Genomic DNA, 7,076 nt, shown 5'->3' with positions numbered 1-7,076 from the left:
GGGGGGGGGGGGGGGGGCTTTGGGTGGGGAAATGGGAGTATGCTGGCTGAGGGGCTTCTAGAAGCATGCTGAGAACAAGACCAAGGGCCAGAGAACAGGGCTGCATCTGAAGAAGACACGGGCAGTTGAGGGAAGGGATCCGGTCCTGAGGTACACACAGTGGCAGCCCTCATTATTTGCGAACATTCCTTCCAGCCTATCCCATCATCATTTTCGAACATTCCTTCCAGCCCGTCCCATCTACAAACACTTGACATGGAGGTCCCTTCCACCACCCCTCCCCTCCAGAGAGGCTGAAGGGCATGCCCTTCCTCCAAAGCTTACACTTGCAAGGATCAGCTCAAGCCTGGTCTTGCCTGACTGTCCCTAAATAAGCCAAACGTGTCTCCTGTTGGACTCTTCCTATCTAGACTTTCCAACCTACCTTTATAAACTGGCTTTTCTTCCCCAACCAGACTGGGAGCTCCTCAGGCAAGAACAAACACCTCTGCTTTCATCAGCAATCCCCTCACATCAATAACCACCACTGGTAAGTTGTGTCAAGGACTTGGCAAGAACTTGATAATAATTCTACTTGACACACCACCTCTCTCCTGCCCTGTCCCTCTCCCCACCCCTCGCCCCTGCAGTAAGGTCCACTGTGAACTTCCCACATCAACTCTCCCAAACTTTGTTGTTAAGCAAAGGCTTCTTCCCTCGTATTATCAACTATGAGCCACATGGCACCAACTCCCAAATCTACCTCCAGCCCCCACAGCTTCCCCAAGATTCAGAACCTTATTTTCATGCTGGCTGGACAGCCCTACCAGAGAAGACCCCAAATCCCTATGCCTGACACAGACATTCCTTGTATGAGTCTCTCCTATACGCTAGAAATTTTCTACTATTTCAGAAAGATTTTAAATCAATTTGTCCAGAAACCATTCTAAAATACTGGTGATGGCTGTACAAATCAGTGAAACAACAACAACAAACCAACAATGAATCGTGCACTTTGGGTGAATTGTATGGTATGTGAATTATAGCTCAATAGAACTTAAAAAAAAAAAAAAAAAAAAAAACCTGTATGTCCAAAACCCAACTCATCCCTCCCTACCCACTCCACCCACTCCACCCCTAAAACTCCTGTGTGCTAGCTCGCTCCTTCCCTGCCGGTATGTCCAGAAGCCACTCAGCTGCCTGTGCTGAAAACAGCTGTTTTCAAACCACCTTCTCCCTCAGTCACTGCTCCTGTTGACTCACTGCCCCCTTCTTAGCCTTCAGTCACTGTTTCCCACCACACCAATGGCCTCCCGGTAACTTACACAGCACCGCCTTCTGCATTTTCCTCTCCATCAAATCCACCCTCCACACGGCCGTGGCACCACCCATCTGAAAGACAAGCGTGGCCATGTTCCCCTGCCAAATGCTTTCAACCCGCGCCTCCAGGGTACATCAAGTCCTTACCCACAACACAGACTCGACGGAAGAGGCCTCCATCCCTGGCCCCCCATTCCTATCTCCTCTCGTTACCCTGCCTGCCTCACACTTCATACTCCAGACACTTCACACTCCTGCTTTTGACCACACCCCATGTCACATTTCTTATCCCCATGCTGTTCCCTCCATCTGGGATGTGCTTCCTGCAAGCAGGACATCCCTAATCCTCGGCCCAATTTAACTACTTACTCTCTAGGATCTGGCTCATATACCATCTCCCTTCACCAGCCACGGTCAGAAACCTGTCTCCTAGGCTGACTTGTCACCTTTCTCTGTGGCCTCGAATTATCCTGTGCATCTCTCTACCATACATAGTGCCTATCAAATCATATTCAAATTCTCTTTGTGTGTTTTTGTCTCCTCTCTTGAGGGTGGGGATCACTAGATCCTCGATACCTAGCACAGGGCTCCACACGTACCCACTGTCCTCATTTTCTATTCCCATTCACAACTCAGCCCGACACAGCATGGCTCCTCCCGCCCAGTCCCCAGTGATCTCCTGTTAGCTCCTGGACCTTTCTGCTGCCCTGAACACCTGACCACATGCTGCTTCTCAAAGCTTGGCTGAGCTTCCAGGCCTGCGGTCCCTCCTATTTCTCCAACCACCCTGTGCGGTCCTTCTGCTGCCCCCTCCTCCAACCCACCCACAGGACGGCTACTCCAGGACCCCCCTCTCAGTCTCTAAGCTCCCTGGGTAGCTCATCTGCTGTAAGGCCCCATATTCTGAAACTTCCAGATTCCTCCATCAACCCTGACCCCTCGCCAAGGTTCCCAGCTCAGATTTTGAGCTGCCAGCTGAGGGCCCGAGATGCCCCTCAGACAACTCACACTTCCTGCTCTGCTCTGCCTTCCAGATGTGGTTTGATGGCACCCATCGCTGCCCAGCCAGCCTCCCAGGCCTCACATCTCAGAGGCATCCACTCCTCCTTCTTGGCCATCTGCAACCCCACATCTCCCTGATCCATCCCATTCCATTCCTAGGGATTTTGCCTCAGAAATTTCTCCCAAACCCGGCCCCTCCCTTCCACCCCACCTGTCACTGTCTTAGTTGGGGCTCTCATCACATTATCACAATATCACCCATTGCTGTGCCTCACTGTGGCTGGACACAAAGCCTGTTCCTCTTAAGGGAAAAAAAAAAAAAAACACCTTTAACATATGCACATAATAAAAAAAAATTCAAATGATTCCAGAAGTACAATGAAATCTCCCACCTCTAGAAGTAACCCCTACTGTTTCTTGGGTATTTCTCCAGAGGTATCCTATGCATACACAGGAAAAAAAGCATGTATCTCAGAAAACCTTTTGCAAACGGAAGATGCAGAGACACACACACACACACACACACACACACACACACACACACACGTGATGGAGCTTGAAACTTTCAGCACACTGAAATTTGAAAGCTGACCCACGTGGTCTGGAGGGGAAGAAGGAGGTCAAAGAGCAAAGCAGTCAGGGCCTAATCTTGCAACCAGCAAGCAGCAGTGGGGGGTGGGCCCCGTTTTTGGAGACCTTTGGCCTCCGACACTCAGCCCCTATACCAATCATCGGGATCCCCTCACGTATAAATGGTGACTGGTAGTTTTTAAAATGCTTTCGCCTCCCCTCATTTCTATCCAGTGTGAAACACTGTGAAGTGCTGAGATGGAGAACAGCATTCCGGAGGGTCGCTTTGTCCGCTGGGTAGTGCCCCGCCCGGGAAAAGCTCATCTCTCGATTATACAACGAACGACTGCTTTCTCTGGAACCAGTCACCTCTGCAAGTGGACCATCAAGCTTTTCCACTACCCGGATGCCCCTTCCCCCCAAACCTAACAGACAAATGCCAGCATGTTCTTCCTGCTCAAATGCCCTCTCTTCTTTGAGGCACTCCTTAACCACTCAGCAGTGAGGAACGCCCCTGGGCCCCAGAGCACTCTGGCCACACCTCTCTTTCCATTTTTTCCTAATTTAGCAGACAAAAAAATAGTATAAGAATTATTAAAGAATTATTAAAGTAAACCTCAGCAACCTAAATGATTTTCATTTTGTGTGCCACTCCCTGTACATGCAATATAACTGCAATCAGAGTGCACTTGCTCTTGTAAAACTGTTTTCTATTTGTGTAGGAGCCCATTTCTAGGATTTCCAGCCCCTTAAGTACAAGAACTGAGTGTTAGTCATCTCTGTGCCTTGGCACCCAAAACAAAGCCTAGAACATAGGAGGGCTTGGCAGCTGTTTATCAGAAACTATTCTGGTAAACACAGGAAGAGGCAAACAGCATTCCCGCATGCCCAAACGCATCGAGTCACAAAAAGAAATGAAATACGCCACCAACAAGTCATCAGAGAAATGAACGGCCATGCATATTTTAGGAGCATTCCAAGGAGGGGAAAGGGGACAGAACAGGGAACATTAAGTTCTCATGAGGCCTTTTTTTTTTTTTAATTTTTTTCAACGTTTTTTATTTATTTTTGGGACAGAGAGAGACAGAGCATGAACGGGCGAGGGGCAGAGAGAGAGGGAGACACAGAATCGGAAACTTTCATGAGGCCTTTTACTCACCCCGTGGGCGCTCCTTAACCTTTCTGAGTCTCCATAAAGACCAGAGCACCCACTGGAGGATTAACAACACAAGGTCCAGGCAGTGCCTGGGACAACACACACACTTAGTGGACATGAGTTTCCCTCTCTCTGTCCACAGATGTGGCTCAGGGAACTGCCAGGAAAAAACAGGGACTATGCTAAGTCGAGCAAAGCAGTCAAAGGCACAAGCAAAAGAAAACACTGATGCATCCCGAGCCTGAGGGGAGCGGCTCTGAGCGGATGGCCCGCACAAAGACCACACCATGGAGGAGTGCTCTCCTGTGTGAGCTCTGCCTGCTGGGTGGCGCCTTGCTTGGGAGAACCACCTCATTTTATGATTTTACAACAAACTCCCACTAACTGGATCCAGTCGGTTGTGAACTTGGACTTCCCCAGAAAACATCTGCAACACCAGAGCCTGTGGGAACCAAGCACCGGGCACTGGAACTTGGCTGAAAGGCCAGAGCTCCCAGCTGGGAGGACATGGCTTTGAGCCCAAGCTGCCTGTTATCAGAGTCCAAAGGCCCCAGCTGATCTATCACTGTTCTTAACCCTGGGAGGCCAGGCAATCCCTGCAAGGTTTCAGGCATTCTTCTGAATTCTGAGGCAAGGCCCAACACTATACACTTTTTGGCTCCTAGCACTCTCTTCTTCCAACCGGTTTAGAAGCCACAACTTCCGCGGCGCCTGGGTGGCTCAGTTGTTGAATATCTCGCTCTTGATTTGGGCTTAGGTCATGATTCCAGGGTCATACGATCAAGCCCCAGGACAGACCCATGCTGAGCGCAGAGCCTGCTTAAGATTCTCTCTCTCTCCCTCTGTTCCTCTATCCTGCTCATGCTCTTAAAAAACAAACAAACAAAGCCCCACCTTCTATTTCTACCCAGAGGGAACCACCATTCTGACATTTTTCACTATCGATTAGTTACACCTGTTCTAGAATTTCACTGAAATGTAATCATGCCATCCACCATCTTTAGGGTCCGGATTCTCTCAACATGTTTTTGAGATTCATTGGTGGTGGTATGTGTATCAGGAGTCTGTTTCTTTCCACTGCCCAGCAGCATTCTCCTGTATGAAAAAACCTGTTTCTTTAACCAGCCCTCGCTTTGGTGGCACCTGGGTGATTCCCAGTTCGGGGCCACTGTGAATAAAACTGTCACGAGCAGTCACATGTGAGTCTTTTTTCAGACATATGTTCATTTCTCTTAAGTGCTTAGGTCTGAGGTGGATACTTAATTTTACAGGAAACCGCCAGACCAGACCCTGTTCCTGAGAAGGTGTACCGGCTTCCCACCAACAACATATGGAAGTTTTAGTTGCTCTACATGCCCGATGACATACAGTGTTGTTGTTTTCATTTTATTTAAGAAAATTTAGCCATTCTAGCTAGTGTGAAGTGGTTTTCCATTGTGGGTTTAATTTAGACTTCTCTGGTGACCACTGATGCTGAGCACCTTCCCATGTGCTTATGTGGCTTCCTTTACATGTTCAATTCAGCGGCCTTTTAGTATATTCAAAAGGTTGTGCCACCATCATCGCGACCTAATTTCAGAATTATTTTCAGGACCCCCAAAGCCTGTACACCCCAAAAACCTGTCCCCATCAGCAGTCACTCCCCTTAGCCACTGGCAACTGTTTATTCTACTTTCTGACTTTACAGATCTGCCTGTTCTAGATGCTTCATAGAAACAAAATCACACACTATGTGGCCTTTGGGGACTGGCTTCTTTCACTTAGCACAATATTTTCAAGGTTCATTCCTGCTATACATGTGTATTTCATTCCTTTTATGGCTGAATAATACCCCACTGGTATGGATTTTGTTTTTCCATTCACCGGTGGGTGGGACATTTAGGTAAAATGACTTTTATATCAAGAATCTGGGGGACACCTGGGGGGCTCAGTCGGTTGAGCATCCGACTTCAGCTCAGGTCATGATCTTGCAGTTCACGAATTCGAGCCCCGCATCAGGCTCTGTGCTGACAGAGAGCTCAGAGCCTGGAGCCTGCTTCGGATTCTGTGTCTCCCTCTCCCTCTGCCCCTCCCCTGCTTGCACTCTGTCTCTCTCTTTCTCAAAAATAAACAAACATAAAAAAAAAACTGGAACTCCCTCTGCGTGGCTATCTTTTCAAGATGAGTATCACGTAACAAGACATTGAGAACACCTCATCAATGCCACTCCCTTCTGGGGGTCAGCTCCTGCTCCACTGACTCCAGTTAGTGGGTTTTTGTTTTGTTTTAATTTGTACAAGTTATGGTCATCGTCTGTGAGAGGGTTGGCCTGATCTGAGCTCCTCCATCATTACTGGAAGCAACCTCTCAGTGTATGCCCATCACCTTTTCTCTCCATTTTGGTAACAGTACTCCCAATTTCTCCTTCGAGAAAATGTCCTTCACCTTGGCTCCAAGATGGGTATATGACCTGGGCCCACAAGAGTATTCCACTCTTTCTGACCACCATGACTAGCTCAGGAAGAGGAATGTGACCTAAGTCTGGCCCAAATCAATTTAAGAGCTTTTGCTGGGGCGCGCCTGAGTGACTCAGTCGGTTAAGCATCCAACTTCGGCTCAGGTCATGATCTCACGGTTCATGGGTTCGAGCCCCATGTTGGGCTCTGTGCTGACAGCTTGGAGCCTTGAGCCTGCTTCGGAATCTGTGACTCTCTCTCTCTCTCTCTCTCTCTCTGCCCCTGCCCCCCTAGTGCTCTGTCTCTCAAAAAAATAAATGTTTGAAAAAATTTTTAAAAATTGTTTTAATTAAAATTAGAAATTAGGGGGAAAAAAAGATCTTTTGCTGGAAGCTATCTGAAAAGAGATACCTTCTTTCAGTTGGTTGTTAACAGAGTAGCAGGGAAGCCTGGAACTGATGGAGGCTTTTGCCTGTCTGAGACAGAAGTCAACATGGAGGAAAGTGGAGCTGAAAGACATTAAAAGAAAAAAAAAATTCCTGGTGACATAACTTAGGTTTTGGGACATAACCGTGCCTGAGGCTGGTATACCCAGGATTTTTCAGTTAGAGTCT

General features: G+C 48.2%; 1 protein-coding gene across 2 annotated transcripts in view; it reads right to left on the bottom strand.

The window, feature by feature from the left end:
• SGF29 (SAGA complex associated factor 29) overlaps window positions 1-7,076 on the bottom strand; it is a 32,601-nt gene that overhangs the window by 20,369 nt on the left and 5,156 nt on the right. The window contains exon 2 of one of the 2 annotated variants that reach the window (XM_040463673.1): window positions 6,874-6,971. The exons of the other annotated variant lie outside the window; for it this stretch is intronic. The gene's annotated coding sequence lies outside the window, so the exon portion shown is untranslated. The remainder of the gene's footprint in view (window positions 1-6,873; window positions 6,972-7,076) is intronic. 2 annotated transcript variants of the gene reach the window in all.

The sequence above is a fragment of the Herpailurus yagouaroundi genome, unplaced genomic scaffold (genome assembly GCF_014898765.1).
Source record: "Herpailurus yagouaroundi ecotype Mexico unplaced genomic scaffold, PumYag 410, whole genome shotgun sequence".
Taxonomy (NCBI): domain Eukaryota; kingdom Metazoa; phylum Chordata; class Mammalia; order Carnivora; family Felidae; genus Herpailurus; species Herpailurus yagouaroundi.
Note: the sequence above shows the minus strand (reverse complement) of the source record. Positions and strands in the feature narration are given on the sequence as shown.